Below are 13,451 nucleotides of genomic sequence, written 5' to 3'. Positions count from 1 at the left end.
AGGCATTCTCTATGGACATATAAAAAGAATACTAATATTTTTAACAACATGGAGTACAACAGATCATTTAGTGCATATTTACAACCTGGGAAGAGGGTCAAAAAAGTCTTTCAAAAATAAAAGTCTTGCTACACTGGTGGTCATTTCTTTTGACCATCATATGGTAAAATATGATCTTTCTCCAATGATCCCTGTGGGGAGCCCAAAGAACCCTGAGAGAATGTGCAAAGAACATATGAAGTCTTGAGTGAGTGTAAACTGTTGACATGGGTAGAGCCATGCCAACAACTCAATGCCTCAGACACAAGGGAATGACAAAGCCTTCTGGACCACGGTGAGGCTCTGTGAGGTGCCAAAGCCTTTCTCTGGTTTAAGTGTGAATGCTGACAGGGTGTGTAAGCACACACTCTGTTCATGAACTATTGTTCTATGTGTATAAGCACTAGCAACCACAGCTTGCTCTTTCTGAATGCTTACAGTTTGAGATTGCTAGCCAGGAGAGACCTTCCACCTAACTTCTCCTCCTGCGCTGTACACAATAACCTCACTAAAGTTCCAGGTGGTTGCAGAATAGGTTCCATTCCATCAGTGTGCATACCTGACCTCAGCTTTCCTCTCTGTCTCTGTCTCTGCCTCTCTCTCTCTCTCTCTCTCTCTCTGTGTGTGTGTGTGTGTGTGTGTGTGTGTGTGTGTGTGTGTGTGCGTGTGTGTGTGTGATTCTTCATTCCCTTGCCACCTCAGTCAAGTTCCCGGGTTTCTAGGACCCTAAGTTGCATAGGTCGCAGTGGATCCCTCAATTTTTATAAACTATGTCTGCTACCTTGGGTAAAAGAACGCCAAGAAGCAAGAACTTTAAATAGCAGCTGCTTCATAAGAACTGCTTAAAGCTGTGCATTGTCTTGCTAGGTGATTTCTTTTCCTACTAATGAACACCTATACCTTAAACTATGCACATCCAAATAAGAAAGAACAGTTCTCCTTTCTTTTTAATCAAAAGGAAGTAGCTGCCTTAGATTAAGAACAGAGTTCAAGTATGTCTTAGTGACCTAAGACTCAAGGCATCATAGTCTAGGCCAACTACTCTCCAGTAGGTGAAGTGAGAAAAGAGTCAGACAAATTCAATGAGGCAATTGTAGTCTGCCATAGAGGCAACAAGGAAAGCTCGCCAAGGACCCTATTGGCTTCATTCAAAGACCTGTTATAATTTAATTTTCATGAAATCGGAATTATTTGTCTTTTTTTCTCCTTACTTTATGAGTTTCTGTCCATCCTGGACTATATACTGAGATTCTTTCTCAAAAACAACAGAGAAGGAAGGGGGGCAGGGATATGCTACTAGGGATATGCTAGCGTCCATCAGGAAGTAGCTTGTTACTGGATTATAAATGTACCTTGATTTTTAAAAAGCATTTCAATTTTCTGGTTTCAAAATTTTAATATGAGCAAGGAGATGTTGTAAGGAAATGGAGGTTAAGTGGTTTGGAGCAGACGGAAAAAGTGGAAGAGTAGGCTGGTTGATACCTGAACCGAACTAACTCGGCAAGGACAGGAATCCAGTGAACACAAGAACTCCAGTCTCAGCAGATGTGTGCAAAAAATGCTGGTAGTTTTAGACCTCCAGAGCTATGAATTTTCACTTTAGGCTGATATTAAGAGACCTGAATTTAATATTTTATACCTAGGTTCCTTCCACAGATGCCACAAACATATGTAAGGCTATGACTCTGGAATAAGAATAAGAAAATGTATGTGTGTACCCCCATACACAGACACACACACACACACACACACACACACACACACACACACACCTACCTCAAACACAATTCCTAATTCAGTCAGGGTAGTATGGCAAAGACGTAAATGTTAATTACCTCAGAGAAATCATTCTAGCAGAGCCATGCTAGTCCACTATATATATTTCATTTAATGAAAGCCTAAGGGAAAAATAGTTTGTGGCTGAGGAGCTGAAAGGGGCATTCACAGAGTTGATAGGGTCCTGGAGGTGGCATTCAAAGAGTTGGTGGGGTCCTTGTGGTGACATTCACAGAGTTGGTGGGGTGCTTGATGTGGGATTCCCCTCTGTATGCTGTAAATACCAATGATGAATAAAGAAACTGCCTTGGCCTGTTGATATGGTAAAACTTAGGTAGGCAGGGAAAACTAAACTGAATGCTGGGAGAAAGAGGCAGAGTCAGAGAGCAGTCATAGAGCTGCTGTCAGAGACAGATGCTCTAAAACTTTGCTGGTATGCCACTGCCATGTAGTGATACACAGATTAATAGAAATGGGTTAAATTAATATATAACAAATAAGAGCTAGAACTAATAGGCCAAGCAGTATTTTAAATAATATAGCTTCTGTGTGATTATTTTGGGGTTAAGCAGCTGGGAACCAACAAGCAGCCTCCTCCAATAGGTGCTAGAGGTGGCATTCACGGAGTTGGTGGGGTGCTGGAGGTAGAGGGAAACACTACCAGAAAGGGACAGAGGTGTGCAGGCTTGGTTCAATAGACACATTAGTCACCTGTGTTGGTGCTATCTATACATGTTCCAGCACTCTGACTGGCTCTGTTTGCCCACAAGCTGCTGCCCAAGAGACATTGCAACACACCAGTGTGCCTACAAACTGCCCACACTGTGGATTGGATCATGGCCCCATCTGAGTCAATTTACTCATAACCTCTAACCTTTCTAAAGGAACAGAGCCTTGTCTCTGTTGTCACTGCCCAGGACTCTGCTTAGCCTGTTTTATCACTTCTGATGTCACCTCTCCAGATGGTAGGAAAATGTCAACTTCCACATTTGGCCTAGAGAGGAAGTGACTAGAGGAAGGATTCTGTCTTCTCTCCCTGCTCTACAATTTGGCTTGAAGTCTCCTTTTCCAAACCTTTAATTAATGCTCTCTCTAGCCCTTTCTTTTCCTAGATACAGATTATTTTCCACATAAGGCACACAGACAGAATGAAAGGGAGAGACACACTTCCCTTCATATAAAAATGTACTTTTAATGTGGGTATTTGCCGGACTTCATTCGCGTAAAACAAAGTGCATTCCATTACAAGCGCCATTTAATTTTTCTTTCTTTTCTTTGCATTATCCTTCCCATCACTTGTATTCAATGTATGTTTTCTAGTTATATTGTATATATCATGAGTGATCTTTGGCTTTTTCTAGAATAAGATGGCACAAAATTAAACATACATATGCATAGCTGAATACTCATGCCAATGTGGAAGCTATTTCAGCAGCTCACTGGAGTACATTAGATCTTTGCTTCTGTTTCATCACGGGTTCGTCATACGGTCTTCACTAACTTGCTTCCCCCTTTGTTTTCATTTACTTTGGCATAAAAGGGTATCATAGCAGTTAACCTATCTCTGGGGTGTGTTCAGGTTTAATGAATGAACATGTATAATGCCTTCAGAGGGCCTCACACGAGATACGCAGTAACTGCATGTTATTAGGGCTGCTGTTACAGTACCGCCTTGGGAGCCTCTGCCTTTAAGCTGGCTTGAGACAGGAGGTCTCAGAAATAATAACAACTCTTTTCCCAGTATGCCTCTCTCCCTCAAACCGCAGAGAACTTAAAGGCATTACCTTATTAATGTAAAGCTCCACCTGAGATGGATGGAAATGACTACTGAATCTTTCTCTTTCCAGGTGGGAGACATCAAGGCAACATTTTGCATTTCCACACAACCCACCTGTAATGTGAGCACTTACCGACATTACAGTTCTTAGAAGACACAAATCCTACCTCACTGTTGCCTCTCTGAGTGCATGCAGCTCACGCTAAGACTGCTGGGAACACTGGGTTAGTCTGTTATGGCTTAAGCATCTCAAGATATTAATGAGGATCAACCCACACATTAATGTATCAAGAATCCTAATGGCAATTACATGCTTTTACTTAGCTGTGGTTTGTCTGCAGAGGTTAGCTAAAATAGGCTATTATTTTTATTATTATTTTGAGATTTTTATTCTAGTGATCTCAACTATTAGTAAAGGAATGAGCCGGATGTATTTGCAGTTGTATGGGTTATTGATGAATTTTAAATAACTGACACATTGTTGCTTAATGATCACTGCTTCGTAGTCCACTGTATCCAATAATAAGAGACTGTTAATAGGCAAGAAATCATAGACTAATATTTAATGTGTTTGCCTATAACTTTGCCATTTGAAGGATGAAGAAACTGCTGAGTAAAACAGTTATAATATCAGACTACTTAAAAGTAGTTCAATTGCATGTCTTAGAACCATTCTGTAGCTCAGATAACCCATTCTTACAATATAGGATTTGGGAAGTGATCTTTGAAAGACATTTAACCTTGGTATTATGCTGTCTTCAATATCAAATATGATGGACCATGGTGAGTCCAGCTCCTTTTCCATAATGTTTTTCCAGCTCCTCCCTATAAAGTCTTGGAATGGAGCTCCAGCTAGACCTGCTTCCTCTGAGGGCTTCAACGGTTTATTTCCTATTGCCATAGTTGCTGGTATTGCTGAACCATTTTTTTACGTTAAATTTCATCCAACATTTTTATGAGCAGTTTTTAAAGTAAACTCCATAATTCCACTGGCATTACACACTGAGACGATGGAGGTTTTACTGAGTTGTGAGCTCATACAAATATGTATTAGAAATAGAGTAAGTTCCTGGGCTCACCGTCCCTTCAGTCAGCATTTAGCTGACATCATTCTTTGGCATGTCATGGTCTTTTCTCACTCTTTTAATAGTGGCTAGTGGAAATACAGTTGTCAGCCACAAATTACCCAAACCATCGAAATCTAATCCCTTATAGCATCCTGCCTTCTCCATCAGATCAGCACCCAAACCGGCACACCCCTCATACCTCCATTCTTTTGCTGACGGGAAAGGAGCACAAAAGATCTCCCTGTCAGACATTTAACTTAGTCTTAGACCATTTCCCATGACCAATTTCTCATGCTTCAAGTACAGTCAGGAAAAGCAGGTAATTTGCCCAGACTGATTTGAAATGATGAATGTAGTAGAAACATTCCTTATGGACACCTGCAGTCACTCACTGGGTCTTCAAAACATGAGATTGGATTTCTCCATACTTGGCGTGCTGGCTTACAAATACCGTTATCGACCATAAAATTACCCAGTCCCTTTGAAATACAGCTCTGCTGCTTGATCCAAGCACATTCTATTGCCTTAAGCTTTAGATTGACTACAAACTCCATGAAGAAATTTTCTCCCTCTTGTTTTCTCTTCCCAAGGTCTACTGTGAATTTCCTTGAGCAAGTCTTCATTCACACGTAAGAAGTGGTTCAAAAGAAAAAGAGCCAAGTTCATTTTAGAAATAATGCTTTCTTGGTTCCTGGAAAATTTCCTACAATGTTTTCTGACCATATTTACCCCCTTCAACTCCTCCGGATCTACCTCTACCACCTTAACCACTCTGTCTGTCTTTCTTTCTTTCTTTCTTTCTTTCTTTCTTTCTTTCTTTCTTTCTTTCTTTTTACTTTCTCTCTTTCTCTTTTTTTTTGTCTTTGTTTTTTAAGCTATCCAGTAAGCTGCCTTCATTTTGTGGTCAGCCCAGAAGATCACTAAATCATCAACTTTCAGGAAAGGCCAATTTTTGCTGCTAGTTTTATGGAGAAAGGTGCAACCTTATTTCTAAGGACCTGGAATTAGAAAAGAGTGCTTTGTAGTATTAACTTTGTCTCATCTTTCATACATGCAATGACATCACTTAGCTTTTCCTGTGCTCTCTGAATCATTTTCATTTCATCAAGTCACATAACTAGTTCACCCAATGGAGGGCACCAGTCATCTGCAGGGAGCAATAGTCAAAAGCCCCTACTAGCTAGAAACCTAGCCTGGCATTGGTATTAACACCAATTGCAGCCCTGACTCACACTTGGTTTTCAGTCCAAAGAGAAATAGTGGGGCTGATACGTTGTGAAAGAGACTTTGAACTTTCTCAGGTATTAATATCAATCACACTTTCCCAAACAGAGCACTCCAGGGCATTTTTTAAGAACAAATCTCTTATTGAAACAAATGGAACAATTCCTGGTAATTTGAGCCCAAAGATAGGACTTCCCTGGGAATGCTTTAAAAATTGGTTTTTAGCATCAATAATTACGGTGCATTTATGTTTTTCTACTTTGCTATTTTAAATCTAACTCAGCAAAGCCCTTTAAACCCCTGACCTTTGGAAGGGGAAAAAAATTGCTTGGAGCTAACTATCAATCACCATTTCACCATGCTTAGTTACGAAAACGGACCAAGAAAGAATAACTTACCATCACTCTTCATGTTATCAGTGTCAGCTCTGACAGCCAGTGCTACCTCTGTGATGGGGTACTTGAGAAGATAAATTCAGTAACAATATGTTTTTCCATGTTTTGAACACTGAAAAACGGCCTTTGATTTGTGGCTATAGATCTTGGTTGATGGACCTTGTGTTGCTCTCAATGAAAAAGGAGTAGTTAGTAATAATCAATGTAATTTTAAACCCCAGTGTTTTTATTTATCCCAGAGATCAATAACACTGTAGGAGCATTCCCTTCAATCAAAGACACTGTGGAGAAATTCTATTCATCTTTTTAGCCATATCCATTTCTCAGTGCCGATGCTTAAATAACTTCAGCATGTATGAATTTGTTTGGGGTGTCTTTAAAGCAGCTAATTCTGTTCCAGTTGAATGTCCTTGATTATACGGTACTCAGACAGAAGATTACAAAACACTAGAAACTATTCAAATGTCTTTGTGTTAATTAAATTGCCAGAAATTTTATCATGAAGCTCTAATGATTTCAAGGCTCTGCCAGAATGGGGCTCCTTTAAAAGGAACAAGGCAGTGGAATGTGGTCTCCTTTGCTGACTTAGCAAGACTGCCATCAGTCAGGGCCCCTGGGATCTGTGCAAAGCAAACCTTTGGTACTAAATGCATGGGCAGAGGTTTGCAAAGAGTTTTTCAAACTCTGTGCGGTATATTAGACCTCAAATCTGTTCAAATCAGGACAAAGTTTCCTGCCTTTTTTATTTCAAAGTCCAGCACTGCTATAAGAACCCAAAAATACAACTTTTCTCTTGACCTACACAGTCTGCCATAATTCATTTCGTGAACAGTATTTTAATGATATTTTTCTTCTCTTGATGTTTATCATGATACTTTCTGTCTGAGTCTGTAAAACCTCACAGGAAATGTCCTGTGCATTCTTCTCTTATGTGAACAAAAAAACAAACAAAACAAAAAAAACAAACAAAACAAACAAACAAACAAACAACAACAAAAAAAAAACCCTAGGGAGAGTATTTCCACCCCCCCTCTAGCTTGGCTTTGGATGTGGGAACCGATGGCTACAATGTGGTAATGAACAATGTGAAATTGTTGGTGCAGTGATGGCAGCCAGGTCAATTGAAAATGCTCCTGTGTCGTGAAGGCTTCATGGCTTGTTCTGAAATGTGTCTCCCCAGAGGTCTGATTCTGTCAATTGCCTCTTCCAATAAGTTATCCAAAGTGAAAACAGGCAAACATTTTGCTCAGTCTTTCAAGGATCCTTCTTGCTTGGCCTGCTCTAACTTTTCACACTCGCAATTTGAAGCCAGGTACAACTTGCACATTTCTTCTGGAATCTGACACTACTAAGAGAATTGCCAAGATTTGACAAACCTTCCTATGAACCTCGGGAAATTTCATGCTAGGCCTGAACCGGAAGCAGGTACATTTCACTAAGTGTCAGATTTCCTTCTGGCTAGCTCACCAGGCTCTTTCCCCAGGTTGTAATAATTATTTCCTGCTTCAAGATGAGGGAAAAGATTAGCTGGCCTCACACACTACCAAGTAAAACATTTCTGAGGAAAGGAATCCCGCCAATAGCAGAGCTGAAGAAGTCTTCTTCCAACATGTCATCTTCATCTGGACCCGATTTGACTAATGTCTCTCTTATAAATATGACAATATAGAAATATAATATGAACATAAAGAGAAAAGAGGCTTGCCTGTAACTGTAGCATGATAAAGACTGAAGCAGGAAGGTTGTGAATTCAAAACCAGCCTGGACTGAATAACAAGTTCTAGCCAGCCTGGGTTATGAGGGTTTACCTTGTCTCAAGAACACAAAGGGAGAGAGAAAGGGATAGATGAGAAGAGGGTGTTCAAAGAGGAGCTAAAACTGTCATGATCTAACAGTGGCAACAACAAGACCTGCGATCATGGCTTCCAAGGGAGAAGGGGGGAAAATAAAGACATTCAGAAGATGCCCTGCATCTGTAGGCTTACTGATGTGTGCTCTAACACAACAAAGTACCCAAAGGACTCCACAGCCACATGTGCAGTTCATAATGCTTCATGAATTTAGTTCAGTCCTTCTACCTAACTCATTTCCCTTCTTTCCAAGTGCAGGAAGTCTTTATGTGCTAAAATAAGTGAAATGCCTTTTGTTTGCACAAACTAGACCTCCTCAGCCTCAGCAGCATTGATAGTCTAGAATGAGAAGTTTTGTGGGGTGACTCAATCCTGTGTACTGCAGAATGGTCAGCAGCATCTTTGTCCCCATTCCACTATATAGGCAAGCATTTTGCTCCTCAAATATGAAGGTTGGAATGCATCTCTAGACATTATCAAATGTCTCTGGTAAGGCAAAATCACCAAAACTGGCAATTATTCCTTAAAAGTTCATGTTTTGTACTGGCCAATGGAATAGAATAGAGAACCCAAAAACATACCCTAACATCTATGAGGAAGTATCTCTCTGTGTAGCCTTGACTGATTTTAAATTCAGAGCAATCCTCCTGCCTCTGCCTCCTAGAATGCTTGGATGGTAGACGTGAGTCACCCTACCCATCTCGGCAACATTAATTTTGAAAAAGGTGTCAAAAATTAATGTAAAAATACATTGTTAAAAAATAGCCTTTTCAGCAGAGAGAAACCAGCTTTTCCACATGTAGAAAAATGGAATCACATCTGCATTTCTCATTCCATGTCAAAATCAATTCAAAATAGATCAAAAACTTTCCTATAAGATTAACAACTCTGAAACTGCTAGAGTAAAACCCACCAAGATGTAGGCACAGACAAGTGCTCGGGAGTAGTAGCTCAGGAATGTCTGCAAGAACTGAAAAACTGGGCTGCATGGAACACCCAGAACATGTGTGTAAACACTTCTGCATAGAGGACACAGTGGCCAGTGTGAAGAAGCAGACAGCAAAACAGGAGAAAAATCTTTACTAATTATACATAATACAAAAATATTATACACCTCCAAAATCAACCCATCAGTAACTTGGTAAAAGAGATGAGCAAATGAATGAAGAAATGATTCTTTAAAGATAAAGTTCAAGTGACCATCAGATACAAGAAAGTGTTCTCAGCATCCTTGGCCATAAGGGACACGAAAATCAAAAGTACACCATCTGTCAGATTGGCTATCACTTTAGCAAACCACCAAAACTAGAGATGGACCTCAGCTAAGAGATCACTTGCCTAGGATGCATAAAGCCCTGTGTTCATTACATAGAGTCTCATAACCAGCTATGATGGTGTACATCTGTAACCCTAGCACTTGGGATGTAGATGCAGGAGGATTAGAAGTTCAAGGCCAGCCTGGGCTACAAGGCAAGTACAAGGCCAGCCTATGTTATATAAGCTCCTACACCTCATCCTGGCAAAAAAAGAAAAAATAGCCACAAGTATGGTAAGGACGCAGATGAGAAGGAACACACACACACACACACACACACACACACACACACACACACAAATAATGCCAGCACTTTGGGAAGAAGTATAGTATGGATGAGGAGCGGGCTGCATCCCACTGCCCAGCTCCTGTCCACCCAGCTAGCTTAGCCCCCGAAATAACCACATGGAAATTACATTTATTAAATTAGTGCCTGGCCATTAGCTCTAATTTCTTTTTGGCCAACTCCCACATCTTGATTCAACCCATTTCTAATAATCTGTATGTCACCACATAGTCATGGCTTACCAGAAAAGATTCAACATGTCTGACCTGGTGGCTGGCTCCATGGTGGCTCTCTCAGCCTGCCTTCTTCCCAGCATCCTGTTCTGTCTACTCCACCCACCTAATTTTCTGCCCTATCAATAGGTCAAGGCAGCTTCTTTATTCAACCAATGAAATCAACACAAATATAGAAGAACCTCCTAAACCAAGAGGAAACAGACTAGTGCACTGTGAGAGAAGAGACTGCAGAAGGTAATGGGCACTGAAGGGGGATATACTTATAAAAGATACCCCTGAACAAAGCTGCCATCATGAGAAACTCCACTTTCTACAATGAATGCACACTAATAAAAAAAATTAAGATTTATCTGCCTATGAAAAATCCTCATGATTTATGTCTCCAAATTCTGCAATTTACATGTTGGTACACATATTCTATAATTATGAAATAACTCCACGAAACTTATAGAAAAATTATAGAAGCTAAAGGGAAGAAACACATTAGCAATAAAGAGGATAATAGTAACAACCGCAGCAGTAACAAAATAAATGCTAACATGCGAACCTATTACTGAGGAATTTAAAAAAATGTCTTAGAAAATATAAGCATCTACCTCTAAAAAAAATCTGATAACTATCATGTGAAAATGGTTGCTTGCATACTTTGCAAAGTATTGAAGTTGTATTGCAGAATTGAGTAGACATTAGCCAAATGTGATTTTACATTTAAACTTAAGCAAAATGTATAATTTAGCATTTGGAGTCACTAGTGTTCAGAGCTTCATGTGACTGGGACCTAGGAGATTGAACGACATAGATTCTGAATCATTTCATCAGATGAAGAGCATTCTATAGCCTGAGTGGTCTGTCTGGAGTGCACAGCCACTAGAAATTATGGCAAGGTAAGTTTCAATTTAATATGTGCAAACATTTACAAAATAGACCTTTGCAACAGTAATCCTCTCAAATAAGTTTAGACAGATGCCAAGAAAGAAATCCTGTTGGATAGACCACTGTGTCAGATGAACGGGCATCTCTAATCCAGACTCAAAGGGGCCTATGTATGAGTTTTTATGAATTTTTATACGACTTTTTTTTTTTTTTACAATTTTTAAACACAACCCTGTAAAGTTGGAAGAAATAGTCATATTTAAAAGTTGGGACATTTTAAATATTACATGACTTCTAGATCAAAATAATATTTACAAAATGAAGACTGCTTATTTAAAAATTTCCTATGTGGTAAGATCTGTCCACACCTTATCTGCCTCAGAGAAAAGAGTTTCTGTTATTTTATCCACATTCTCAAATGAATTCTAGCCACTTGTGAAGAATGAGCTTTGGTTGTGTGCCATAATGGCTCATGCACTATCCAAGTTAAAGATTTGGCTGCAAATTATTTATAGGGAATGAAAAACAAGGGTTTAGGATGAGCAGAGCATGAGAAAGCGATCAGAAAGAAAATTAAATGCTACACTACCTTGACAAGAAAGATATTGCTTTTAAATTTTTATTATTATTCTTAGAGGGAAAGGGTACATGCCACAATGCTCATGGGAAGTCGGAGGACAATTTTCTGAGCTCAGTTCTCATGGGTGCCAGTGCTGGGAACTCAGGACACCAGGCTTACATTCATACAGAGGCCCTTTTGAGTCTCGATTAGTGATGTCTGTTCACTCAACACAGCAATGTATCAGGCATGAACCCTTTTTGGCACCTGCCTAAACTCATTTGAGAGGATAGCTGTTATGAAATTCTAATTTTTTAACATTATTTTATCCACTGAGCCATTTTTCAAGCCCCAGACATTGCTTTCATAAGCAACAAAACAGCTTCTGATTAAAAGATGCAGTAGTCTGTGAGGTTTTAAGAATTCAGCTGACGGTGAGGATAAACTGCTCTGTAGAAAAGCAAACAGCAACAATGCTGTGTGTGTGTGTGTGTGTGTATGTGTGTGTTCCCTTTCTTGTCTATGACTCTTCTATCAGCCTTCAACTGTATAATAAATTCCCTAGAACAACCAACTTATAAAGATAAAAGATGAATTTGACTCATAGTGTTAGAGTTTTCCAGACCATGTTCAAGTAAACCCATTATCAGCCTTTTGTTGGAAATACCAAATGGTAATGACAGGAAGCAAATGGCAGTAACAAAGCAAACAATTCACCTCATGCCAGGATGACAAAGAAGAGAGAGAAAAGGCATGATCCTGGTGACATAGAACCTCCCACTAGGTCACCTCTTAAAATTTCCACATGTCAACAGAGGCAAGCTGGAGCCCAGGCCCTTGACACATGAAATTTGGAAGTATTTTCTTCAAAATTGTGGCCACCCTTTCCCACAAAACAAAAGTCCCATTCAAAGTACCCACACTCTCACACACATACAACTGACAAAGCTAACCCACTGAAGTTTGAAGAACTAATGACTCGGTGGTTAGACCTTCATCCTATTTTGCTTATGATCTTTAGCATCCTCTGTCCTATAAGTAAGTCAAAAAGACAACACAATCTTCACCCTTCCAAGAGGCTAATGGTTTAAGTGAGTAGCAGTCACACACAAGTATGATGGGAAAGAGATTCTAGGAGATACTAAATTACTAAGATAGCTAGTATTTGCAGTAAAGATATTGTTATCGACATCAACAGATGTTTCAAACGGAGGTATGGGAGTTATAGGACGCAGTGAATGGATACAGAAGGAAAAGTAAAGCTAAGCATGTTGACATAAGCTTCTAAGTTCAGCACTCAGAGGCAGATCCAGCAGGAGAATGGGGGGGTGCGGTAGTTGAGGCAACCTGGACTGTACAAGGAAATTCTGGTGTGGGAGAATTGTCTGTATTCTGTCAATCATATTTTAATAAAACACTGATTGGCCGGGCAGGCAGTATAGGTGGGAAAGCCAGACAGGAAGTAGGGGTGGAGCAAAGAGACTGGGAGTATTCTGGGAAGCAGGAAGCTTCCAGTTCTACCCAGACCACCGGAGAGGAAAGATGTAAGCTGCCCCGCTGGCGTAGATAAGGATAATGGGGTAACATAAGTTATAAGAGCTAATAAGTAGCCTGACCTAATGGGCCAATCAGTTTATAACCTTATGGAGTCCTGTGTGTGATTTTCCTTGGGAGTTCCGGCTCTGGGGTACCGGGCGGGACAGAAACCCCAACGAGCCAGCTGGGCCTCATGCTACAGAATTCCAGGACCACCTGGGGAAAAAAAGTAAAAATCCAATGTAGTCCGAAGAGTTCTGTGTTTGTAAGCTGGATATATGGTAGGAAAATGAGGGTTGAACAATGGAGTCGGGTCTAAGCATGGAGAGCCTTAAAAATCAATGCAGACGATAACAGGGTTAGTAGTTTGAGAAACAGGCGCAATAAAATCAGATAGAGAAGTATTGCCTCCGCAAGATCGCCGGGTATAGGCCTTCAGATGAAGTGGAGGCTGGAAAGCCAATGACTGGAACTAACAACTGGACAGAAAGCTGCAGCCAGGATTAAGAAGAGCATGG

This window comes from Myodes glareolus, chromosome 1 (assembly GCF_982192425.1).
Source record: "Myodes glareolus chromosome 1, mMyoGla1.1, whole genome shotgun sequence".
NCBI lineage: Eukaryota > Metazoa > Chordata > Mammalia > Rodentia > Cricetidae > Myodes > Myodes glareolus.
This window is presented reverse-complemented; position numbering follows the sequence as displayed.